The sequence below is a fragment of the Rattus norvegicus genome, chromosome 17 (genome assembly GCF_036323735.1).
Source record: "Rattus norvegicus strain BN/NHsdMcwi chromosome 17, GRCr8, whole genome shotgun sequence".
Taxonomy (NCBI): domain Eukaryota; kingdom Metazoa; phylum Chordata; class Mammalia; order Rodentia; family Muridae; genus Rattus; species Rattus norvegicus.
This window is the reverse complement of record NC_086035.1, coordinates 77,527,501-77,554,666: the sequence shown is the minus strand read 5'-3', so window position 1 is coordinate 77,554,666 and position 27,166 is coordinate 77,527,501. Positions and strand designations below refer to the sequence as shown.

General features: G+C 45.9%; 1 protein-coding gene across 4 annotated transcripts in view; it reads right to left on the bottom strand.

Moving 5' to 3' along the window:
* Window positions 1–27,166, bottom strand: part of Camk1d (calcium/calmodulin-dependent protein kinase ID) — a 400,828-nt gene that overhangs the window by 337,352 nt on the left and 36,310 nt on the right. The window contains exon 1 of one of the 4 annotated variants that reach the window (XM_039095779.2): window positions 24,449–27,166. This exon is cut by the window's right edge and continues 1,710 nt beyond it. The gene's annotated coding sequence lies outside the window, so the exon portion shown is untranslated. 4 annotated transcript variants of the gene reach the window in all.

The following is a 27,166-nucleotide window of genomic DNA, read 5'->3' as shown; positions in this document are numbered from 1 at the left end:
ACAAACATACACACAGGCATGCACATGCACATGCGCATACACGTACAGACACACACAGACACATACATACACACATACACACATACATATACACATACAAACATACAATAATATATATGAAAATGGCATAATAAAACCTGTTATTTTATAGGCTAACTTAAATTTTTTATGCATGGAAAATATAGAAAAGTGCCCTTTGTGATAAAGGCAAATGGATGCCTTAGATCTCTGCAAGAAAATTAAAATCCATACTACTATAGTTTATAACATGGAGGAGCTCCTAGTGATAACTGATCCTCGTCAGCTTGACTGGATTAGAACCACCTAGGAGATGCCCCTAGTTTTGTTGGGTTTTTCACTAAAGACTTGTTTCTATTTCACACGCATAGGTGCTTTGCCTCTGTGTGTGTGTACACGCATGCATGCGTGTGCACATGTGCGCATGTGCTCCCTGGAACTGGAGTTGCAGACAGCTGTGAGCTGCCATGTGGGTGCTAGGAATCAAACGCAGGTCCTCTGCAAGAGCATTGAATGTTCTTAGTTGCTATCCCATCTCTCCAGCTCTAAGGACTCACCCCTAGCTATGTCTATGAGGGTGTTATCGGGGTGGTTTAACTGAAGAGGGAGGAGCATCCAGAATGTGGGCGATGCCCTCACATAGGCTGGGGTCCTGGGCTGAACGAAAGAGAAGGGAAAGTAAACTGAGAGCATCTTTTGTCTCACTACGCTTCCTACCTGTGAACACGAGTCCTCAGCTGCCTCAACTTCCTGTCACCATGGGATCTGTCACCCCCAAACCACATGTCCAGATAGACTCCTTCTTCCTTCTGTCAGGTATTTTAGCACAACAGGGAGAAAAGTGACTACTGTGCCCTTGTAAACTTACTGATTTTACAATGAAAATATGAACTCATGCTTTCTAGACATAAGCAAAAGTTCTTTGTACATGAATAACCCTTCCCAAAACATCACCTTCTCTAAAGAGAAACCACGCTGGCACAGAGTTCCCGGGGGCCAGAATTCTATTTCCCATTTATCTAAAATAGTGGTTTCTAAACAATGGCTCACCACCTCTTTGGGGAGGAGAGTCAAAAACCCTTTCACAGGGTTGCCTGTTTTATCAGACGCCCTGCATATCAGATATTTACAATTCATAACAGTAGCGAACTGACAGTTTTGAAGTTTGGGTTGGGGGTCACCACGACGGGAGGAGCCACAGCGGTAGGAAGGTTGAACACCATTGATGTATAAGGTGTCTGTTGGAGGGAGCACTCTTCTCTTTATGTCCTCCGATGGTCCGAGCTGCAAGCTATGGCTTGAAATCCAGCAGCTATTCCCACCCAAGGAACCACATCCCTCATCCCTTGACAATCCTGTTATTAGGTGGTAACCCTCGTGGATGTGGGGCCCCTTCAATCATAGCTACTGAGTTATTTTTCTCAGTGCTTGTGTAATTTTCCCATTACCGATGCACGCTAAATGCTGGACTAGCCGGAGAAAGGCACGAAACTAAACTCCTTATTAAGATCGGTTACCAATGGCTCTCCATGCACACTCCCAGCATCCGCTGGCACCCAAACTAGTAAGAGAATTTTCATAGGTATGTCTATCCCATAACAATGGAAAACTGCGCCCCGAAGCCTGGCCTCTGTGGGGTATTAGGAAATCACAAGAATGTAACCGGAAATTCTCTAAAGAGACTCTGGGGACTAAGGAATATTAACTCAGATGAAGTAGCTGAGAAATGAGTATACTTGGGGTGCACGAGGCCCTGGGATCAATCTCCAGCAAGCAAACTTTTATATGGTCCTGGGCTGGAGATGTAGTTCAGTCAGTGCAGTGACTGTCCAGCACGTGTGAGGTCATGCTTCCATCCCAAGCACCACATAACCAAGTATGGTGGTCCATGCCTCTTAACCTGCTACTTGGGACTGGAGGAGAAGGATAGGGAGTTGGACTTCATCCTTGATGACATAGCAAGTTCAGCTTAGACTACACAAAAGCCTGTCTCAAAACGGACGGACAGACAGATGGACCAGGTGAAATGGCCCAGCATTTTACAAAGGACAGTGCCAGAAGGTAGGCACCCACCCACAGCCAGTGGCTATGGCATCAGTGACACTCGGTCCTACCATTGGAGAAACGCCTGGGTTCCAAGTTCCCTGTGCACACAATAGAGCACCCTGGATCTGTTCTGCCCACAGATCCATAAGAGTTACTGACAGGAGTTTCACTCATGCTCTGGAGCTCTCGAAGGGAAGCACAAAGCTGGGTCAAGCTTGAGGGAAATAACTTTATCCCTGGGAGTTATCCCAAATACGATCCAACCCAGCTACCTAAGCCAACACGCCCACCGTATAGATTGTATAAGTGGGTTTCACTTAGTTCCTCCTCCTTCCTAAGATCCAGAAAGCGGGGATTGTATCATATGACCTTTGGGGCCCCATAACAGCAGGAGAGACATCACTGGAGAGCAGAAGGCAGCATGGCCATCTCAGCTACTGGAGGTGAGAGCAAGTTCAGGGCACATACGACCGTGTATTTGTGTATCTGATGTGTTTGTGGGCAGGTCCAGAGTGTTCTACTGAGAGTAGGTGAAACACATCACCCAGGCATTTCCTAGCTAACAACAGAACCGAGTTTAGCTGGTCTGCAGCAGCCTGTCTCTTCTTCATCTGAAAACCAGAGTACCAGACCCTTCAGCTGTCCCAGACACTGGTGTAAACCCAGAGGACAGAGGGCAACTCTCAGAGGAGGCAAAAACAAAGTCAACTGATCCTTCACAGGAGACAGCTGGAGTCATTCTCAAGCAGGACAGTCGATACATCTGTTCTTCTCCTGAAACCGTCTGTCTAACCAGAGAGACACAGGCTATTAGGAATACCTAGAATATTAGGAATTCCAGAACCTCTAAGGTGCTACGAGATTGTAGAAAATTCCAAAGACATATGTGTGTATGTGTGTATACACACAACAACATCATCTACCAAAAGCTCCAAGAAAAACAAGGTCAGGGATTGGGGATTTAGCTCAGTGGTAGAGCGTTTGCCTAGCAAGTGCAAGGCCCTGGGTTCGGTCCCCAGCTCCGAAAAAAAAAAAAAAAGAAAAAGAAAAAAAAAGGTTAATTAAGTTTGCAAAACCTTTGTCATCTCAAGGTTGTACCAACGCAGAAAACCCACTGCCAACAATGTCCTACTAGACTTAGGGGGAAAAACATAATTCCTAAAATAATAGTAAATACTGTTGAAAGTGGGCCATCCATTGAGGCTCGGTCTGAAAAGGACTCTTATGTCACATCTCCCTGACATCAATCACCGAAATGTCATCTTTTCAAAAGTTCCATTGACGTGATTTTCCAACTAAGCCTGAAAAGAGTTATCCATTCAATTCATCGCTGCTTAGTGAGAAGTTTTATGGAGTCCGGTGCGACTGAAATCGCTATGAAAGCAAGACACACCTCGAGTTGTGTCTGGCAAAGCACCCATGGCCGTCACAGCTCACCCAGCGAGACGCTCATAAGAACACACCAAATACATACAATCAAATTCCTCAGCAACAGAAGAGACAGTTTTTCCAGTCTTGGGATTTTTCTGCAACCAAGGAATAACGCTCTATTTTTGCTTTGTGGTGTGTCTGTGTTTTCTCTTTTGATTAAAACTGAATCACTTTCTGGCTGCATTGAGAATCCACCCGGGGTCCACTGGGGAGACAGCTGCCGGTTCAGTGCTCTGTGCACTAGGAAAATCATGAGTCTGACTCACTCCTAATACGCGCTCTGCTTGCTGTCAATAAAACCTGTGGAAAAGTCAGGAAACAGGACTTGGCTCTGGGTACCTGGTGGATTTTCCCATTCTTCCTAGTAACTTGGAAAACGTTGCTACCCAACATTGGAAAATGTTACGGCCTGTCAGCAGCAGGTACAGGGATAAACCATTTCTATTCTTGAACCGGCCAAGTGGCCCTAGGCTAGAAACATACTTTATTGGATTTGGTTTTCTCTGGCTTGTCTTTTATTTATTAAAAAAATAATAACAATTAATAACGAAGGAGGTCCAGCTGGGTTGTCATGAGATTATGCCTGTCAAGGGTTAAGGAAACTAGATTAAAGGGCTGGAGTCTTAGCTCAGTCAGAGAAGTGTTACCAAGTAAACATGATGTGCTGGGTTCAACACGAGAGCTCACATGAAAAGCTGAGTGTGGTGACTCGCACTTGTACTGCGAGCACTGACAAGGCAGAGACAGATGAGTCCCAGGCACTTACTGTCCAGCCATCCTCGCTGACAAGTTCCAGACCCATGAGAGATCCTGTCTCAAAAAACTGAGGAGTGTGTGAGGCTGAGGAACAGGCCGGAAGTTAACATCCAGCTTCCCTATGCATGCCCACGGACATCTGCACGGCAGGTGTGGGTGTGTTAAAACCGTCAGGACTCAGCTTACACCTCTTCTTCTCGGAGTTTTACAAAATGGTGGCACTGCCAACAGATGACCTCTTGCTACCTTTCTAAAATTAAGTCAAAAGGAGACCTCAAGGGTCGGTTAATGGAGAAAAGCAAGCACAGGGAAGCAGGCAGCTGTTTGACGTGAGCAGTCTCCAACCACACCGCACACTCAGGTATAACCTTCACCAACGACAACACTAGAATAGTCTGCAGTGGTGTACCGTCCTTCATTAACTCTTACCATATGGGGATTCCTGGATAGGTACAATTCCCCAGGCCTTTCTAAACAGAATAATCAATTCTAGTCCTATCTTGGCTAATTTAGTAATTTTTAAAAACTTCAATTTATAAAAATGTGGGAAAAGTGTAAGGCTACTCACTGGAAGCTGCAACCGGATAAACACACTCATACATCGCTGTAGTGGAAATTACTATCCCGAAAACAAAAGGCCCCCGTTTGACAGATGAGGAAAGATGCTCCAAGAGCTCAAGTGATTTGTTCCACAACTAAATAATGACCCAGAACTAAGAAGTGTGACTCTGGAGCCCCCAAAATATTGCACAGGGTCACTTGACCTCAGCGGCCATGGGCATCTCCAGCACTGGACGGCGTTGGGAGACACGTACAAACCACTGGCCACACCCCAGAGGGACTCATTTCTAATGAAGCCTCCAAGGCAAGCCTCTGAGAACAAAGGGAATGCTCGGAAGCCAGGGCTGCTGAGTTAATGAGAACAGCAGAAAACTGAGGGAACAGGCCTCTAAAGGCAGCCGCAGCCACAGACAAAACCGCTTTGCTCACACTGAAAACTGCAATACACCAACTGCAGTAAATGCTAGTTCTCTCCTCTGCCAAGCGCTGGCCGAACCGTACCCTGGCTAATGGTAGTTCTTGTCTGTGGACAAAGCCCTTCCTTCCCCCATCCTGGCTCCCACAGTGTACCGCCTGGGGGATTAGAACACATAGACTTCTGGTCCCTGAGATGCACATTACATAACACACTCCGTTCAGATCACTCACAATCGATGGCCTCCAGAACAGGTGGAGTCGCCCTGACCCCTCTTCTCTGAGTGACACTCGCTATCGTTCTCCAAATTTTCTGTGCAACCAGCAATCAAGGCAGGAAAAACAAGCGAAGTCTTACACAGTGACAAAATGCTGATTTGTCTATTCTATTAATAATACAAAAATCTCAGCGAACGAAAACGGCAGCGCATGAATAATAGCACGGAAAGTTCAAGCCAAGCCAAACGTTTCCATCCGAATTGACATTTCCAGAAACCTCTCCATTAACATAGTTAATAGTGATTCATATGTTTTGAAAATGGACGAGCCATTGGCAAGGGCTTACCCTGTATTTCCTAAGGGAAAATGATGTGGATACCCAACTTTAAATGCTGCCTTTTATTCTGTTATATTTTACTGTACATCGTACACAAGTATTAGCATAAGAATATTCACACACTCATAAGTATTCCTGCCTCACGGTCACATGACTGTCTTTTTAAGAAGACAAAAATAGGGGCTGGAGAGATGGCTCAGAGGTTAAGAGCACTGGCTGTTTTATCAGAGGCCCCGGGTTCAATTCCCCAGCACCCACGTGGTGCTCACAACTGTAGCTCACAACTCCAGAAGATCCAACACCCTCACACAGATGTACATGCAGGAAAAACAACAATTCACATAAAATAATTGTTGTTTTTAGAAAGAAGACAAAAGTAATCGTGACTGTAACCTGCTTCAAGCAAGGAGTAGTTTCCAGTCTGTCACTTTAGAATAATAATACAAAATATATTTAAAGGGCTTTAAAAATATGATGGACAGGTATCACATAGAGGAAATTTTCAGAAAGTATTTGTACATACAAATATTTTTTCATGACCATTATCATCCAGGATTCTAAAGGAAACTAGTTGATATACTAAGTAGCTGTTTTGGGAAAGAAAAATCACATGTGTTATAAATAATATTAATATAGAAGAAAAGCTTTGAAGAATACAGTACAATATTCTTGAAAGAGAAAATTGATATACTGAAGGGATATACTAAGTTGGGGAGGAGAATCTAAACCCATGGGCGGGTAGCAACTTAAGCTCAGAAGAAGACAGATTATCAGGGGGTAGGGAGGTCATCAAACAGCATTGAGTGTAGGAATTCCAAATGACCGTCTTGTGAAATCGTTTTGAATAAAGAAACTGATTCCCCACGATGTGTGTCTTTATGTCGGACTGCATTTGGCCATCCAGAGAAGTCTAAACAACTTCAAATTAAAACGACGTCTACGCAGGCAAGGCCAACTGCTGAATTAAAGCAATCAATCGTTCAACCGAAGAAGGCAGAAGGCTGGGCCACCGTGACTAAGAGGGTTTTTCATGGAAGCCGTCCAAGCTCAGATAAAGGAGGAACAGTTGCTCCATTTTCCTCTGCACTTGGCCTAGACAGTTCTAAGACCATGAAGAATGCCCATCACAACCCTCCCAGGGCGATCCTGCAACTGGGTGCTTGTCTTAACACTTACTCAAATAGCAAGGCTTGAAAATTTGCAAGATGCTCAAAAACTGGGAAATATGTATGCAAAACACATCTCAGTCTGAGTCGGAAGTTAAGATGTCAGGTCCTAAACCCAAGCCGGGCTGAGGAGAGAGTGCAATCAATAATGTGTTGCCCTGCAAGAATGGGGATCTTAGCTTGATCCAAGAACACAGCGAGAGAAGACCATGTCCCCTGGGGCTCAGCGTCTGTCAGTCTAGCCTAATTGGCAAGCTCCTGATCAGTAAGGGACCCTGCTTCATGAAACAAAGCTCTCAGGGAAAGAGATCTAAGGTTCTTGTCTGGCCTACACACACATATACACACATGTAAATGCATACCCACACGCGTGCAAATGTTCGCTTACACACATGCACAAACACACAAAAGTCCAGCCAGGATTCTAGTGGTCATTTATTCCCCTGCCTCAGATTCTGAAATTACAGGGAAGGAAGATATTCCAAAAATAGAACATGACAGCCAACATACTCAGTGTCCACAGGGCAACTTTGCAAATCAGAAAGTTTGCAACAAGCTATCAAAAAATAAACTAGGACAGCCTTAGCCAAATATTTACTACCTCCCCTCTCTTTATCTCTACTTTAAAGAGAAGAATTTCTTTTCTTTTATATTAAAACAAAACAAACCACACATTTACTAGATTCTGAATTTCCAAAAGCTGGAAAACTTTCCCCAAAAGAATCTGGGACCTGAATGAATTAGTATCCGGCAGTAATTCATTTGCATTTTATTACATTTTATTTGTGTATGCGCATTCACACCCATGCGTGTGCCCACATGTACATGGGCGAATGTATGTGTGAACACAACTGCATATGTGTGTTCACAGAAATGTCCCAGCATGTGTGTGGAGTTCAGAGGGTAACTCTCTGAAGCCAGGTCTTCCCTTCCTCCATCACGTGGGTCCCAAGAATTAAACTCAGGTTCTCAAGCTTGGCAGTAAGCAGCACTGAGCCGTCTCACCAGCCCCTCCGCTACAATGTTTCGGTAAAGTAAAAGTCAGCACATCCAAACTGGCATATACTCCTAGCTTTCCTCCAGAGAGTCGGATGGTGGTGCCAAAGGGAAAGGGGGTAAATCTTTCCCACTTAATAATTTAAACTTCTGAGAACCACATCACAATCGTTTTTTTCTCATTCTACTGCAGACCAGGGAAAACCTGGGGGGTAATTAGGATAATATCTTGAGTGATTCTCAGAGCCCTGGGTCTCCCATCAGGGCAGCCACATCTCCTAGAAACTTATTAGAAATGCAGATTCTCAAGTCCCCAGCTACAATGAAGTCAGAGCTTAGCAACGTTTTAACAAGTTCTTCCTCGTGAGCTCAGCACAGGATCATCCCGAAAACCACTTCAATCACTTTGTGATCCTTGTAACTCACAAGGAAGTTCAGAGAACCTGATTTCAAGACTGGTGGGCACAGGCTCCATAACACAACCTCTAAAAATATGGTTATTGTGTTTTTCTCCAAAGAAAAGGTGGCGACATGTGTATCTGAAATATATAATAGCTATACGGTAAAATACATGGTAACAGTGGAGTAGAGTACTTAAATTCTCTGTTCAGAACTACTCTGAATTCAATACTTCAGGATATGTAAACAGCATCAAATGACCAGCAGCTTCTCAGTATCACATTAGTGTTCTTTCCATTGTTATTATCCTACAAATCACCTGGCAACAGCATCATTACCACCATAGCACCATCATATGTCACCAACAGCTTCATAACCATCACCACTGTCACATCACCATCATCATCTTACTCATCATCACCATCTTACAATCATCATCATCATCACCACTGTCACATCAGCACCATCGTCACCCTCATCATCATCATCACCCTCATCATCACCATCTTACACATCATCATCATCACCATTGTCACATCACCACCATCATCACCCTCATCATCATTATCTTACCCATCACCATCACATCCCATCACACACATTGCCACCCTCACAAACCAACAGCACCAGCAGGATGCTGGACAATTTTCCGGGGAGGAGGGAACCCAGGAGGCCCAAACGCAGATGAGCAAGTGATTCATCACAAAGAAAGAAGATGGGGCCCAACGCCCCCTCGTTACCACCACTTGTTTTGTTAGTCCTACCTCAGGTGTCCGCTACAATGTATGAATGGTTTCATTTTTAACAAGACACTCATTCCACTTTGCTTTCTCTAGTGCCTGTCAAGAGGGCTGGCTGTGGAGAGTAGGCAGATGCTGGCTTTCCCTTCTGCTAATCTCCACCCAGACTTCCTCAGGCTCTCAGCTCACACTGCAGGTGGGGTCCCAGGAAACAGAAGACAAAACAGAACATGTCTGTGTGGTTAGAGCCCATGTCCTCTCTGTGCCTCTGCCCATTTGTCACCTGGGACACCAACCCAGTCTGACAAACTCCAACTCCAACCAAGAATAAGCCAACGGAAGCCAGCAACAGATGTTCTACCCTCTGCTTTAGAATCAGTATTTGGGGTTCTAACATTGTAACTATTATCAACAACGTGATTAGAAGCAGCCGGGCAGAATAGCACTAGCAATTAAAATGCATTTACAACATAGTTCTGTTGACGAATCCAAAGTCAGGAGCTAGAGGCAAGATGATTGTGAGTTCAAGACCAGCTTGAGCTTCCTATCAAACTCTGTCTGCTCTGGGGATGTTACTCAGTCAAAAAGCATTTGCTTGGCATGCATGAGGCTCTCTGTCCCATGCCTACCCAGCCCTCCTCTCTCTCTCTCTCTCTCTCTCTCTCTCTCTCTCTCTCTCTCTCTCTCTCTCATACACACACACACACACACACACACACACACACACACACACACACACACACACAGTTGGTAGCATCTCAGCTGTCTAGTTATTAGGGCTTGCCAGCACTCCTACTCTCCAGCTATCACCTACCTCTGCTCGGTAAACTACACACATAACAGGGCCCTGGGCCTGTGCCTATAGGAAAAAGTACTCAGGTCTCTCCTTCAGAACTGTGTAAAATGTGAATTGTGAAAATACTCCACTGGATGTGCAAATAAGCATCAAGGTGCAATCTTGATTTTATTGTATTTTTTTTTAACCAAAGCCAGAACGTTCCGAATTCAGGCTCTTGGCACTCTGCCCATGCTCAGATATGCTTGTGGAACAAGCAAACAAAACACAAAAGACTAGAGCTTAGGCTACAGTTTCATGAAAAGAAAAAAAAAGTGTGTGCTTCGCTTGAGAGATACCCTGGGTTCAGTCTCTAGCACCATTAAGAAAGAGAGAGGGCAAACATAAGATCTGGGGACGTGGCTTAACTAGCAAAGTTCTTCCAGCCATACACAAAGCCCTGGGTTCAGTCTCGAAACACCACATAAACCTGTACTCGCCACACTCAGGAGGTAGGGGAGGATGAGCGTCGGGAGTTGAAGGGAGTCTCCAGCTAGATCGTTTGGGGCCAGCCTGGGCTACACGAGAGCCTGACTTGAAAGCAAACAAGAACGAACAACAGACAAGGCCAACGGAAGCCATCTTGTCCTGGGTCGCTTGTCACCCGGACCAGCTCGGATACTTCATGGGCCGACATTTAATGAGATGATGTCACAGAAGCCTAGGGAAAAGGCTCACAGCTTTAAAAATGGATGAAGCCAAATGGATTTTTTTTTGAGTACTTGTTACAATGTGGAACTGGATCTGCGAAGGCAGGAGGGCACAGGCTCACCAGGCACATTTTAGAAATGTCACAGATATGCAAAAGCCACCACAACAAATCATTAGACGGCTGCCTTGGGCAATTAGAACAGACCAAGAGCCTGAAAAAAAAATTCTGCAGAAACTGGCAGGATATAATCAATAAAAGTGAAATGAAGCACATGTTTCAAAATTAAACCGAACCTCAGGCTCAGGGAAAAGCTCAGTGAAAGGAGCCCAGCAGATGCAGACCCTGGGTTTAATCCCCAGTAATGGGGGCTGGGGGAACCTGAACCTCCACTAAACTCAGGCCTTACCCACGGTACTGAACTGCTCTGGCTCTAGTCATGATACTCAATGCATGTATGTTATTTGTGTGTGTATGTGCATGTATGTGCCTGGCCACTTGATCATATTGAACGTGAGCTCCTTAGACGCAAACAATAAAAACAATTATCAAGTCACTTTCCCCAGGGAAGCTCTCCAGAGAGGTATTTTGTTTCCCAGGTGTTGCTGTCCTGAGACTCAGTGGCTCCAAGAGGACAGACCTAACCCTGAGAAGACTTAGGCAGTAAGTCAGGAGAACCCTAGCTTCTGGGTGACCGGCTCCCCCTTTAAGCCCCTTTGAGAAAGGAGACAGTGCAAACGGCCCACGTTCTTGTAGTTCTGCCCCTGCCTCATAACATCTTGCACGTTCACCAAGGATGACCTCAACTTAAAGACATCCAGATATCCGCCCTCAAGGAGGGGCACATAAACACACACCCCAGGAAGTGACATTTCCCACGATCTACTTCAAAATTGTGAAGTCAGTCTGCTGAGAAGTATGGATTGGCAATATGGCATGCTAGTTAACTCGCTGAAAACCAGGGGAAATACGGGGAGGCAATCTAAAGCATACAAGATTCTCCAGAGAACACGGATATAACATAGATCTGTAGGATGAGATATTTTCAACCACGGAGAGTGCGGGGATAGTCAATCACTTGGAGACTTTGTACTAGCAGTGAAAGAACCCAAGCCTAAACCAACAAATTCTACATGACTCCAGGTAGGAGGTACCTAAAAATGATCGAACTCAGAGAAAAGCATTTGCTGCACACATCTGACAGTGGAGTTTGGTTCCCAAACCCTCAGGATGTGGTGTGCATATCTTCCACATGCCCAGAACTCCAGGAGAGGCGGGGTTCAGAGATAAGAATCAAACAGACGCTGCCCATGTACAGTATGCTACAGGGTCAGAAACAGCAAGGCAAGTTCTGCCCCACTGGTTGGAGGGAGAGACCCAACCCTCCCAAGGAGGCCTCAGACTTCCATGTGAACACAGACACACACACAAAATAATATATATTTTTAAAAGAAAACACATTTCAAAGAGCACAAAAGGCTTCCTGACCAGTCACCTAAACAAATCCTGTTCTGTTTTCTTTTCTCCTCAGCGCCTATCACAGCGTTTACCACACAATGCTACTGGGCAATTCATGCACCTTCTCGTAGCCCAGTACGCGTTTGCCCTCCAACCGAGACGGAAGGGGTCACGGCCACAGTCAAAGCAAGGGACAGAAAATAGGATAGCCAAGTTCCCGGCAGCACTCGGGGAAAAGGCAAGCCCAGGGAAGTCCTGAGCAATGGGCAGCAGTGGACTGGGAGCAGCGTGTAAGGACAGTACTGAGAAGCAGGGGCTGCTCAAAATGCTGATCTCCAGCGTCTAAGGGGCCTCAGTGTCACCGCATGCGGCCTGCCCTGCAGCTTAGTTAGGGTTTCTACTGTTGCAATGAGACACCGTGACCAAAAGCAAGCCAGGGGGGAAAGGGTTTATTAGGTTTACACATTCGCATCATAACCCTTCACTGAAGGAAGTCAGGACAGGAACTCAGAGCAGGAACCTAGAGGCAGGAGCTGATGCAGAGGCCATGGAGGAGTGCTGCATGCTGGCTTGCTGGATGGCTTGCTCAACCTGCTTTCTTATAGACCCAAGGATGGCCCTACCCACAATAGGTTAGGCCCTCCCCTATCAATCATGAAGAAAATGCCCTACAGACAGATTTTTATGGAGATATTTTCTCAGTTGGGGTTCCCTCCTTTCAAATGACCCTAACTTGTATCAAGTTGACATAAAAGTAGCCAGGACAAGCCCTGATCCTGAAGCCATATCTGTACAGGGTAAGAAAAGGTTATCAAGAAAAAAGTCTAGACTCTCTCTCTCTCCCTCTCTCCCCGATTCCAATATTTTCACAAGGAAATGACCTTGCCACATTCATACCTGAAATCATGGGGGGATCCCCAAACGCAGAACTTGAAAAAGAGTCAGTAAACCATGCCACTGGGAAAGAATTCAGTTTTTACTTTCCACTGATTTGGGTTTAGGGGGAGAAAGGGTGGGCAGGAAGAACATTGGGACTTAGAACAGGAACCACTGAATACACACTGTTAATCCAAGTACTCAAGAGGCAGGTACAGGCAGATCTCTGTGAGAGTTGAGGCTAGCCTGGTCTACATTGTGAATTCCACATTGGATTGCCTACTGAGATCTGTTCTGGATGGATGCACGGATGGATGGATGGATGGATGGATGGATGGATGGATGGATGGATGGATGGATGGATGGATGGGTGATTGGGTGGATGGATGGATAAATAGGTGGATGGATGGGTGGGTGGATAGGTGGTTGGATGCGTAGGTGAATGGATGAGTGGATGGATGGATGGAAGGATGGATGGGTGGTTGGATGAATGGTTTGGTTGGATGGATGGATGGATGGATGGATGGATGGATGGTTTGGTTGGATGGATGGATGGATGGATGGATGGATGGATGGATGGATGGATGGATGGATGGGTGGGTGATTGGGTGGATGGATGGATAGATGGATGGATGGATGGATGGATGGGTGGGTGGGTGATTGGGTGGATGGATGGATGGATGGATGGATGGATGGTTTGGTTGGATGGATGGATGGATGGATGGATGGATGGATGGATGGATGGCTCAATCAAATCACCTGCTAATGAGACAGGCTTCAACAGCAGGTAAAAGTAGCAAAGCTATGCTCTTCCTGGATTTAGGATCCATCCCACACTCTCCCTTCACCATCCGCTCAATTCCCGCCTGTGAGACACTGCCTGCCCATGCCTTGGAAAACCTTCTAAGAGGAAAGACTGCCACAAAATAATGAAGAATGGGGCTTGGAGAAGAGAGAGCTAGAACAGAGAAAGGCAGCACCAAAGAAGACGGTTCAGTCCTCGCAGTGCTTGCCACATGGGCAAAAGGCCCTGAGTTCAATTGCAGCACCAGGTAAAAAGCCAGGCTTGGTGGCCCCATTGTGACCCCAGATCAGAGCTGAGTGCTTACTGGTCTTGCTGGCCAGACAGCCTAGTGCAATGACAGAGCTCTGGGCCCCAGAGAGAGACTCTGTCTCAATAGACCAGGTCAATGGTTCCTGAGGAACAACAGCTGAGGTTGCCTTCTGGCCTACACAGGGGAGGTGGGGAACTACACAGAGGGGCATACAGAGCTGGGGAAGGGGGAGGAAAGATAAAGGCAGGGAAGAGCGGAGCAGGGCTGGGGAAGGAGGGAGGGAGGGACGCAGAGGGTCACCACAAAGGATTCAGGAAACTGCACTCTGAAGTCCGAGTGAAGGGTAAGGAGGACAGAAAACGTGGAAAAACAGAACGCGGGGTGCTCTGCTGATATTCCCTCCCCTGGCTTGGTGAGTTTCTGGCTGATTTTAAGCTAGGGCGTGAAGTGATTGATCTATGTCTTGTTCTGTTTTTAGACAGTGGCCTGCACTGTAGCTGAAGATAAAGGATGACCTTGAACTCCTGAACCTTCTGCAGCCACCTCCCAAAGGCTGGGAACCAGCATGCCTAGCTCTTCTTGTTCTATAAGGTCATGCTGAAGACTGAGACAAGGTTTTACACACCCTAGTCGAACACTCTACCAGCTACATCTCATGTGCCCATTATCTCTGTACTTCACCCTTGGTTGACCCCTCGATAACCTTTCACCCATGGTCCCACATCCCACAATGCCTTGGGAGACATTTCTCTCCTTTGGTGGAAACAATACAATCCCCTTGCCCCAGTTTTAAGTCAGGTTCAGATCTCGCCATAGGATATGGCCTAAGGACTGGGTGTCCTTTCACCAGGCTGAAAAAGTGTTAAGATTTCTGGCCAGGAGCACAGGGGACAAGAGAAGCAGGATAGTGGGAGAGAAACGTGGCTTTCCAACTGAGGGACAGATGAAAGGACCACAGGCAGAGGGGGGAAGCAATAAGGAGACAGGTGAGAGACACTGGGGGTGAGGTGGTGGAATATGGGGGATCAATACAAAAAGTAATCCCCTGAGAAAGAAAGGAGAGGTCTGTGGTTTGGAGGGTTGAAGTTGTGATGAGTTGCCATGGCTGACCTTCATGCCCCACGTGAAGAAGAAGTAGGGAGACGAGGCAAGAACAGCCCATGAGAATGTGAGGGGCCACAGGCCACAAACACAGCCCAGAGGCCCAGAGTGGGATCCATGATGCAGTGCAGCCAACGGCTTAATTTAAAACCAAACAAACAAAGCACTTGCCAAACCGTCAGCCTCCATTTCCCTCTGCTTCCTTGTTTATCTTTCTGTTTTACTCTGTTGGTTTCAAAACAATCAGAGAAGAAAACAATTTAAAAGCTTGGAATTTTAACATCCTTTCTTTGTTTTTCTATTGAGACAGGCTTTCACTAAAGAGCCCTGGCTGGCCTGGAACTCAGTCACCAGGCTGGCTTTGAACTCAGAGGTACCTGGCCCACCCTCTCCAGCACTGAAGTTAAAAGGTGATCCCCCTCCCCTGGCCTCGTCATCTTGAACGGTGTTCAAGAACAGGCAGAGGATCTAGGCAGGAGGCTTGTTACTTCCAGTAAGAATGGCCTGTATAAACATTTGACCGCACTCAGATAGCAGAGCTAAGTGTTAGCTCTCAGAGGAGAGTGAGCAATGTCAAGATGCTGGCCCTGCTTAGCAAACTCTTACTACATAGAGACTGTCTCCAGCAAACGCTACCTCGCTGTGTGTTTTCAGGGACTTCTGACATTCGTGGAGCAAGACAGTTGCAGCTGGTGTGGGCTATTCACTGCTTAGATCTGATGGCCTGGAAATAATCTTCTGAGGATAGTCGCACGGGGCCGTGGCACACGAATCAGTATGCAGTCTGAGCGAATAATGGAGTTCTGACAGAAGCTCACTGCCTGCCTCTACACTGAACAGAAAAAGAGTGTAGGGCTAGGAAGGCAGCTCAGTCAGTAAGGAGATTGCCTTGAAGGATGAGGATCTAAGTTGGAGCCCAAGAACCCACAGGGGAAACATTCAAACATAAGTGCTGTAGGGGCAAAGACGAGCAGAATTCTGGGACTCAGCTTGATGAGTTCTAAGTCAGCAAGGGACCCTAGCTCCCAAAAGATAACATCTGAAGAATGGCAGCTGAGGTCATGTGCACACATGTGATCATGAGAGTGGCAGCTGAGGTCATGTGCACACACAGGATCATGACAGTGACAGCTGAGGTCATGTGCACACACATGATCATGAGAGTGGCAGCTGAGGTCATGTGCACATGTGTGAACATGCACCTGCACACACAGTGCCCCTACACATGCACGAACTTACACAAACACACACAATGGTATGTGTACATTTACAGCTACATAATGGTGTTTTCTATAAGGAACATGAGAGCAAGGTTCACGAACAGACATAGCGATGTTGGTGGTATCCTCCCACACTAGAGACGACATATCACCTCTCAAAGTCCCTCCGTCTCTGCCATGAGCAAGTGACTCCCATATTTTAGAACTTTTGGCTAAAGCCAGCTATGGATGTCCCCGAAAGGAATATTAGGGACACCTATTTTTAATATTTCAAAAGGCCCAGTGGACATCACAGTTACTCATATTTTATGGCACAGACCAAACCAAACCTACTTTGGACTAGAATGGTGTCAATTCAAAGTGTGGTGGGTCCTACCCAAAGAGTACACATGGGGGACCCATGGCTCCAGCTGCATATGTAGCAGAGGATGGCCTTGTTGGGCACCATGGGAGGAGAAGCCCTTGGCCTGCCAAGGCTGGACCCTCCAGTGTAGAGGAATGTTAGGGCAAGGGAGGTAGGAAGAAGGTGGTTTGGGAGGGGAAACATCCTCCTAGAAGGAGGGGAGGGGGAGGAGATAGGGGGCTTATGGCCAGAAAACTGGGAAAGGGAATAACATTTAAAATATAAACTAAAGGGCTGGGGATTTAGCTCAGTGGTAGAGCGCTTACCTAGGAAGCACAAGGCCCTGGGTTCGGTCCCCAGTTCCGAAAAAAAAGAACCAAAAAAAAAAAAAAATGTAAACTAAATTAAACGTCCAATTTAAAAAAAAGGGTGTGATGGTCATGGTGACACCCTCATATCCAAAGGCCCTCACTGGCAGGTAGGACAGTCAGATCTCAAGGGAAATATAAGAGAAATGAATCGGTGTCTGGAATGCTTACTTGATTATTGTAATTGAAAAGTTGGTCTGTAATGCCCCTTCTAGGATTCTACCCTTCATGGATAAATTCATACCATGGGCAACACAGGAGTTAGGGATTTAGCCCAGTGACAGAGCACTTGTCTAGCATGAGTAAGATCCTGGGTTTATCCCCAGCATTCTACAAAGAAAAAAAAGAGGGAGGGACTCAATCTTCATGCAGCCCTATGCAATATAGTCAACAGTAACAAGCTGCTTTCTCTCTTGGCTTTTCTCTACTCGTCTAAGTCTGTGAATTGAATGAGAGATGTATGCACTTACAAGGTATACGATAGCTTTAAAAATAGACACACTTGAAATATGGAAAGAAATGCATTTGCTCAAATAGAAATGTCTTCCTTGATTTCTTGTCCTTTTTAATTTTAAGATTTATTTATTTATGTTATGTATCTGTGTTTTGTCTGAATATACACTTGAAGGCATTAGATCCCATGGGACTATGGTTACAGATGGTTGGGAGCCACCATGTGGGTGCTGGGAATTGAACTCTGGACCTTTGGAAAAGCAACCAGTGTTCTTAACCACTGAGCTATTTCTTCAGCTAGACTTTTTATTTTTTAATGTCTATTTTTTTTAAAAAAAATCTCTTTGATATCCTTTTTTTTTTTCAAAAGCAAAAGGGCTTTTTCAGTTGGCTCCAGTGTCAACTATCCCCAAAGAACTGGGAAGCCAGGCATCTCATCTCTGATACAGATGAGTCTCGGCTGTATCAGCCCCCATGATGTCTATGAGGGGGAGGAACTGAAAGCTAAAGAAAGGCCTTAAAAGTGGAAAGCATTATACAGCATCGTTTATTACACCACAAATTATCACTGACCATGGGTGACCACTTTCAAACATGCGAACCGTTTGCAAATGGAACATCTTAAGTGTGCTGACCGGGAAGTTTCTACCCCACTCTCTGCAGGAGCTGTGTGTTATCCTCTCTCACAAATGGAAAATAAACCTCTTAAGAAAACCAACTCTGAATTATGGACCAACCTGTCTTTGCATAAGTTCGGCTGCTGTAATTCATTTGTCACATCTTTAGTGCCGTACCCCAGGAACCAGTGCCACATCTCCTCAAATCCTCACTAAGCAGGACCTCTCACCACTGTGATACAAGAAGGACACACAGACACGGACTGGGGACTCATCGCTGATCCCAGGCTGGTGAAGGGCCAAACTGGGTCCACTGCAGCCTAAACCATGGTCTCAGCCCTCAGGATAACTGCTCAGTACAGAATCCATAGGGACAAAGGAGGACAAGCAAGTGACAGCTTTCCATAGGACACCTTTAAACACCAGCCTGCAGCCCAACACTGCCAACACCTTCACTTGGCCACCTCCATCCTCAGGCGATGTCACTGGGCCCTTTCCTTCAAAGAGAGCTTTTCCTTTCCTTCACCCCACGCATCTCCTCTGCCAGCAAACAGAGCAACAGAAATTGCTTCACCATCACCGTCGGGACCCAGCACCTTCCTCTGTTCACTGTCAATAGAAGACTCTACTTTTCATTCCAAGTCCAAGCATGAATCTCCTTACCCTTCCTTTCTAGAATCAACATTCCCAAATCCACAATGGCAAAGGAAGAGAGTTGATCATCTCTTAAGGGTTCTGCTCCCCTGCTTGGGCACTCATCTCTTCCAACTGTCTGTCTGTCTGTCTGTCTGTCTGTCTGTTTCTCTCTCTCTCCCTTTCTCTCTCTCTCTCTCTCTCTCTCTCTCTCTCTCTCTCTCTCTCTCTCATACACACACACACACACACACACACACACACACACACAGGCTGATCGAGTATCTCTTAGACTTTCTCTGCTGCCACGGGATCAAATACAAACTACTAACTATGGCATAAAAATAAAGGCTGGAGGGGTGGCTCACTGGTTAAGAACCCTCTTTGGTGTCACAGAGGGTCTGGGTTTGATCCCCAGCACCTACATGGCAGCTCATAACCTTCTGTAACTCTAGTTCCAGGGAATCCAATGTCCTCTTCTGACTTCAGCTGGCACTAGGCATGCAAGTGATGAACATATATACATACATACATACATACATACATACATACATACATACATACATACATGCAGATAAAACATTCATCATGTAAAATAAATAAATCTAAAAAAGAAGGAAGGAAGGAAGGAAGGAAGGAAGGATAAAAAGTCTATGTCCTCTCTCATCACTCTCCTCTAACTAGACCTCAACAACACACACCCTTCACCCTCTGGCTTCTGTCCAAAGCTGTGACACATGCCTGAGATTCTCTGTCCCTTATTTAGCTGATAAACTCCTTCCCATCACTCAACCTCTGTGCCCAGTGCACCTCCTTGGTGAGTCCTCAGACTCCTGAGCAAACAGCCCCTTCTGAAGTGGCTCTATGGAATCTCCCCACCTCAGCACCTCTGTGCTGCTGGATCCTCAAATCCCCAGGGAAGGAGGCCCTGGGCTTCCCAACCCTGGGGCCCAGTACATGCACAAAGGAGGGCTCAGATGGATGAAACAGCTACAACTGCAGACAACACAAGTGAAAAGGAAAGAGAATCGTTGTCTTTCTGACTTGGATTGATTTGATTTGAGCTTATAAAACAGCCTAGAGCTGGACAAAATGATGTGGGGCGCCTATAATCCCAGCACTCAGGAGGCAGAAGCAGTGGTATGTGGACAACCTGGGCTATCTGGCAAGTTTCAGGAAGCTGAGGCTACAGGGCGAGAACCCTATCTCAATCAAGCAAAAACAAAGCAAAAATTCATATGAGGAGTAGAAAGAGAGATTGGAAAATTATTCCCAACCTAGGGTGGTGTCTCAGCAGGTAGAGACGGACAGACAGACAAGCAGACAGGACTTCTTCTGGGTGCCTATGTTGTGCCCTTGAGGAGGGAGGTGAGTCCCCACTCATCAGAGTACAAGGTCACAAAGACATCATGGAGGATAAGTCACAATTCCAAACCCACTATGTTTCTCCAAATATAAATGTCTCTAAAACACGGCAAGTGCGTTCCATGTGCTATTTACAGAGAGTCACGGTTGTGAGGCTAGATGCTATTAGCAAAAAAGTCCAAGGCTGGGAAGATGGCTTAGAGGGTGAAGACTCTTTCTGCCAAGCCTTATGACCCAAGTTCAAGCCCTAGGACTCACATGGTGGAAGGCAGGAACTGACTCAAAAGTTGTCTCTGACCTCACCTCATGCACAATACAAATGTCAAAAAATATATATAAAAAGCAAGGGGGGAAGGCCATGTGACTTCAAACAATAAAAGAAGGCTGGGTTTGAATATGAAGTAGGAGACCAGTACGGCTTCCAAGTGCAGCCTTTTTCTTTCCTGAGCCCTTTTATCTCCCTACAACTGGAACTTCAGTGAGACAAGAGGAGAGTCGCTCGCACGCCGTCCTCTTTCTTCAGCTCCTCACTGTACTGCCCGGACTGCAAGTGCCCAGTGAGATCTAAGCGCTGAAGGGGGAAGCAGGGGAGTGCGGCTCAGTGGTACAGCATGTGCTTCTCACTCTTGCGAGGACCTGGGTTCAATCCCGAGCACCGGAGGAAAATCAAACACTGAGGGCAACAGATGGCAAAGGCACTTCTCGGCCTTAGAACATGACTCTTCAGAACGCACTTCAAAGACGTGGGGAGATGTCACTCCTAGGAGATGGCTTGCCGAGTACCCACCTCTCGAAAGTTAAACAGTCCCTGCTGCCTGCATATTGTGAGTGTGATTCCTTCTACCTAGATAATATTCTGAAATTAGTCTTCGAGCTCCCAAATCTCTAACATCAACGTAGGACTTATATAAACTTGAGTCTCATTAATTGCTGTAGCTGTCTTACAGAGCCATGGCCTCTAGAGGAACACGGTGCCAGGCTCTGCTAAGCCTCCGGCCACACTGACTGATCCGTAGACAGCCCTGTTTTCTGTGCGCCTGCGTTTAAAGATGCCTTCTTTTCTGTAAACTGCTCCCTTGTTGAACTCAGAGCCAGTGGTGTCAAAATTTGTACCCAAATGAAGCTTTCATTGTAATACATGACTTCTCTCCATAAGGTGCCTCATAGCCTCCACAGGAACCCCGGGAGTGCAGTAGCACCCCAACACTGCGGATACCCCACAGCCCACGATGAGGCCATGTCCTGATGCGCCCATTCTGACTTGAAAGCGGTCTAAACGGGAAGTGCCCTGAACGTGCTCGCCGGACCATCAGAGGGCAACAGCACAGAAACTGCAACATCAATGCTCTCTTTCCCCCATGATGGCGGATGTCTAGGAGCAGGGACCACTCACACCATCCCACGCTCTGACAGGGGACATCGCCAAGCATCACTAGTCTGAAAAACAAAGACCCAAATTCAAATCTCCAAGAACAGTTGCTACTGAATGGCCCACGCCTTCAGACTATGGTGAGGTTGAAAAGTAGTAAGTTGTTATAGCAAGCCAAGGGCGGTGCTCCCTCTGTACTGCAAAAATCCCACCAGAGGGCTGGAGACACGACTCTGTGGGCAAAAGCGCCCTGCTCTGGGTGCAACCGCCTGCTATCCGGAACCTACACAGTGGAAGGAGAGAACTGGCTCCCATGAGTTGACCTTTGACCTCCACCTGCCCGCCGTGGCATGCTTGCTGGCAAACACAGGCACTAAATAAACGAGTGAATGGATGGATAAAAAAAATAATAACTAATTTGTAAAATACCACCAGAAAGCACAAAATTGTGGAATTGCGTAAACTGGGAGGGAGACACTTCCTTATAGAATAAACTGAAAGCAGAAGTTGGCTTTGCCTTGGTGGTCATCAGCTGAAACCTTTGGGTTTGTTTGTTTGTTTGTTTGTTTGTTTGTTTTTTCAAATGACTAGGAGGGACACCATCCAGGACTATCTCCAAGTTACAGTAAATTTGAGTGAGGAAATGAATCCACAACCTTTAAAAGTAGAGGATGGTTTAGTCTAAATTACATTTAAGGATTGCTAGATGAAAATGGCGGCACGTCCAGCTCTTGGGTGACTGAGGCAGGCGGGTTATGACTTAGATATTAGGCTGAGCTACCAAGCAAGTTCAAGGCTAGACTAGACAGAAAAACAAGATCTTGACTATTTAAAAGAAAAAAAAAAGTTGCTAAGCATTGAAGTCTTTGTAACACTGTGCACAGTCCCAGAGGCAGTCCCTAATGGAACTAAGCCACAATACGATCCTGTCCTTGAGGAACTGCCAGTCCACAATGCCTCTCGTCCCATAACCTCCTATATATCTGGGGACTACTTCTCACTGCCTTATGCTATAAGCCTCTAGGACACACAGCGGGGTTTAACACCTGCTGCACCCTTATGTGGGCTCCATCATACTTCACAGCAGCATAAGCTCCTGAACCCAAAAACACGCTGCTGAAAAGGAGGGGACTAACACAACAGCTGGAAAGGAGGAGGCTAACACAACAGCTGGAAAGAAGGAGGCTAACACAACAGCTGGAAAGAAGGAGGCTAACACAACAGCCGGGCTGAAAGCAAACTAAGTAGCCTGGTGCTCAACTTAGAAAAAGATCAAAGAGCTGGGGGTGATAACTGCAAGTTTGAGGCCAACTGGGCTACACAATTCAGACTAGCCTGGGCCTCATAGTGAGACCCTGCAAGGAAGGGCCTGGCATAGCATCACTCCAGCTCCACTTACGTATTTACTTAGACAGTTTCGCTGACCCTCAACGTAATAAATTTTCGATATCATGGACAGGACTGGGGAGGATGAGTAGGAAAGGCTCCATCTCTTTATCCGAAACATACTTCTGCATTCTGCTTTTACAGTACTCACAGATTGTACACTTGTATTAAAATGTGTAATAACACATTTAGCCTGGGGTAACTGTATACATAGATTTTACAATATACATTTAGACCCTTACTGCCACAGAGAATCTAATTTAAACATTATGTACATATTTTTGCAGGGATGCTTATGGTATCCCAGGATAAAATTCCATAGGAATAAAATATTAACTGAAAGGAGGATATTTACTGTGATTTTTTTTAAAAAAGCCAGAGCACTACCGAATTCCTTCTATGAAGCCACAATTCCTCTTATACCTAAACCACACAAAGACCCAACAAAGAAAGAGAACTTCAGACCAATTTCCCTTATGAATACCGACGCAAAAATACTCAATAAAATTCTGGCAAACCGAATCCAAGAGCACATCAAAACAATCATCCACCATGATCAAGTAGGCTTCATCCCAGGCATGCAGGGATGGTTTAATATACGGAAAACCATCAACGTGATCCATTATATAAACAAACTGAAAGAACAAAACCACATGATCATTTCATTAGACGCTGAGAAAGCATTTGACAAAATTCAACTATTTCCAGTACTTTCTAAACATATAATGACAGGTATCGAATGTCTATGGCACTTAGATTCCATTTAGCTGGTGAGTTAAAACAATGATGCTAGTGTTCCATTTGAAGATGCCAATATTTACAATAAGCATATTTACAATAAAAAATGACATCCTTTACCATGCTTAAGTTACGATCAAGATATTCGCCTGTCCACTGGAAGGCTGTGAGGGCTTCATGGCATTACTTAGGGATGGCTGAGAAACAGAAGATGAGAAGAAAGACCACTGCCTTGGTTCTAGCACATTTCAGGTCTTAAGACATTCTTAGCAAAGGAGGGCATCTAAATTTCCTCTTCAGAATTAAGCTCGCCATACACTGGTTTAAAAAAAAAAAACTTCTAGGCAGAGTTCAGGCCACACAAAACAAAGCTCTTGGCCAACACTTTTCTTTGACTTTGCCTCTAAGCAACACTCAACTTCCTGTGTCAACTTTTCCACCGAGTGAAAAGGGAATCTGCTCACTCAGGAAAGCCCACTGAGGAGCGCTCTCCCTGTCCTGAAGGAGGGCATAGCACCGGTCAGACTGACTGGCAGGCAAATGTTTACAATGCATTGGGTTAAATTCTACGCTAGGTAGCTAGGGCACGGTGGCCACGGGGCCTTTGCTTACATTAATTCAGGAATAAATTGTTTTAACTGCAAAGAGAAGTCAGGGCTAGAAGAAGCGATGCTGGCGGTTCGTCATGCATACCTTAGGTCACCCAAGCAGAGTCAAGGCCGTGGCTAGCCTAGGATGCCTGAGAGGCACGGGTGCACACAGTACGGTAAAAACCCACCCCCCTCGTTTTCAGTTTTTATGTTGAAAACAGACACATGACGGAAACAAGCCATTAAGACAAGATCCAAAAATAAGTTTCACTGGTTACCGAAACTCATATACGAAGTTCTCATTCTCACCACTTCTATAAGCAGCTGAAAGGTACGGACACCGAAACTGGGCCTGCGGAGCAATCAACGTAATGTGCTTCTTTGGAAGATTAATTTGAACGGAGATTACCGATGGCTGCAGATGAGCTGGGTCCGATGGTGAGGTGCAGTTGAGATGAGGGAAAAATTGTGAAATCAGACAAACACAGCTGCAGGCCAAACATGGAGATGGCGGAGAAAAAAAAATCATCTCCTTCCTGGGTCAGAGACACAATTCTAAAGGACAGGGTTAAAGTCAAAACCCAAATGACAGGAACAGCACGTGGACGCTCAGGTACACCAGGCTGGGACCTGGTGACCTGACCTAGGGAGCTGCAGCTGTTTGGACAGAAAGCCCTACCAGCTGGCTAGGAAAAGAACAATCGACCCGTTGTTGATCTTACCTCAGACTAAATTCTAAGTGCTTGTTTAAGCCATTTCAAGGGCAAGTTCCGCTAAGCCCCAGACAGGACGCATAAATAAGATCAAACTAGAAAAGAGATCAAAGATGGTCTCCATGGGGGCCTAGAAGAAAAAAAAAATATTCCTATGGAGGGTGGCCCCACCCACAACCTACAAAAAGGTTAATTTGGAGACCCTTCTGGGTATGGTGGCTGCAGGAGTCGGTATTTGGCCAAGCTATCATTGAGAATGGACGGTTAAACCCTCAAGAGCACTACCCAGAGGGGCAGCTCAGAGACCAGACCAACTCCATTTAGAGAACCTGACCTAAGGTTGACCTTGAGTTAGCCAAGAAGCCTGCCCCTAACCCTAGTTTCCAGGTTACTCCCTAACAAGCCTGCACCTCCATGTCACTAAGAAGCACCAACCAGGAGGAAAGCAGAAGTTAAGTTTATGGTTTGGCTCCCTGCGCCTGCCAACTGCTTTAAAGGAAAATGAGATTCCATAATAGCCCCCCAGTTGGATGTGTGCCAGGCTAGACATCCCCTTGCTTGTTTGCTCGCTTCTATAAACGCTTGCTGGAAACTGGGCCTTGAGCTTTATCTTCCGCAGGATCAAAGGTGGTGGGCCAAGTTCGAGCTTGAATAAAAAAGACCCTAGTGGGGCTGCATCAGAATCAGCTCCTTGGTGGCCTTTTGGGTTCGCAAGCACTTAATGGGCACATAATAGAGAAACACGGGCAACAGTTCTCGGAGGTGGGAGGGAGGCAGAAGACAAAGACAGCACAGCAAGAAAGAGGGTTTGGGGGTTACCTGACTCTAGTCATGGAACCACAACTATGCTGTTATTGCTGGATGCAATAATGTGCACCTGGAGGGTAACAAGGCCAGAGAGAACATGGAAGACGTCTGCTCCCTACACTTCACCTCACCCCGTGTATCTCTCCTATTTGATGGTTCTAGATGTGTGTTTTCTAAGAAACCAGTAAAAAGCAGAATATCTCCCTGAGCTTTGTGAATCACCACAGCAAACGCTCTGACGGAGGAGAAATGGAAGAGAACCCTAGATTTACAGCCAGTGGGAAAGAAGCACAGTTCTCACCTGGGACTTGTGGCTGGGAACAATCATAAGAGCCCCTTGCCTGTAGGATCTGCCCTAACTTAACATAATGGTGTAAATACATCAGCATGGCATGCAGATGACGCCTGGAGAATTGAGGACCATTTATTGTAAGGGGAAACCCATACACGTTTCACTTAAGAAGTTAAGTGCAGAGTGTGAAATGTTCAGTTCTGCCTCTAACCTCCACTGGGTCTGTACATCCTACTGTCCCCATCGAGGTATTTGGGCCTGCAGTGTCTGCCCTAACCATTATCCTCTCCTCAAAGCTAAATACCACTTGCCTCAGTCCTCTACCAAGTCTCCCTCGTCAGCCCAGATAGAATGACAGTCTCACTTCCCACCTTGCAGTGTTGACCTTTACTTACAGAAGGTGAAGAGGAGTCATCTCAGCCGGTGGCAGACATAGCCCAGGCCTTTAATCCCAGCACTTGGGAGGCAGAGGCAGGCGGATCTTTATGAGTTCAAGGCTAGCCTGGTCTGCAGAGTTCCAGCTACAGAAAGAGACCCTGTCTTAAAAACAAAACAAAACAAACTAAACAAACAAAAGAGCCTTCTCAAGAGCTGGCCACTGGGTCCCAATTGGGCCCCAAAACTAAAACAAAACTACAATCTCTTAGCCAGTCTCACTAAGGTCATAAAAATATATAAAAAGAACATCTATAAAAATGATTGCCATTTTAATTTCATTTCACCTCTCTCCTGTGCTCAGTTTCCAAGTCTTATTAGACTTACTTAGGTTTATGAGCATTTTTTCTACTAACACTGGAAATCCGCTGAGCGAAATAAGTTTTGTCTTTTTTCAAAAAGCCTGGCATAATGAATTACGCAGAGAAAGAGCTAACTGAAAATGTATTCCTCAAAAAGGAAATTCTCCTAAAAATTCATCACACACAAGTAGAGAAGAAAATTGTGGATGCCAGGAATGGGGAAAGAGTTGAGGGAACGTGGGTTAAGGATACAAAATTCCAGGGTTGGGGATTTAGCTCAGCGGTAGAGCACTTGCCTAGCAAGCACAAGGCCCTGGGTTCGGTCCCCAGCTCCGAAAAAAAGAAAAAAAAAAAAGGATACAAAATTCCCATCTGAAGTAATACAGCGCACACATGCACGTGCATGTGCAACACAGACACACACACACACACACACACACACACACACACACACGAAGAAAAGTCTACCACAAACTGT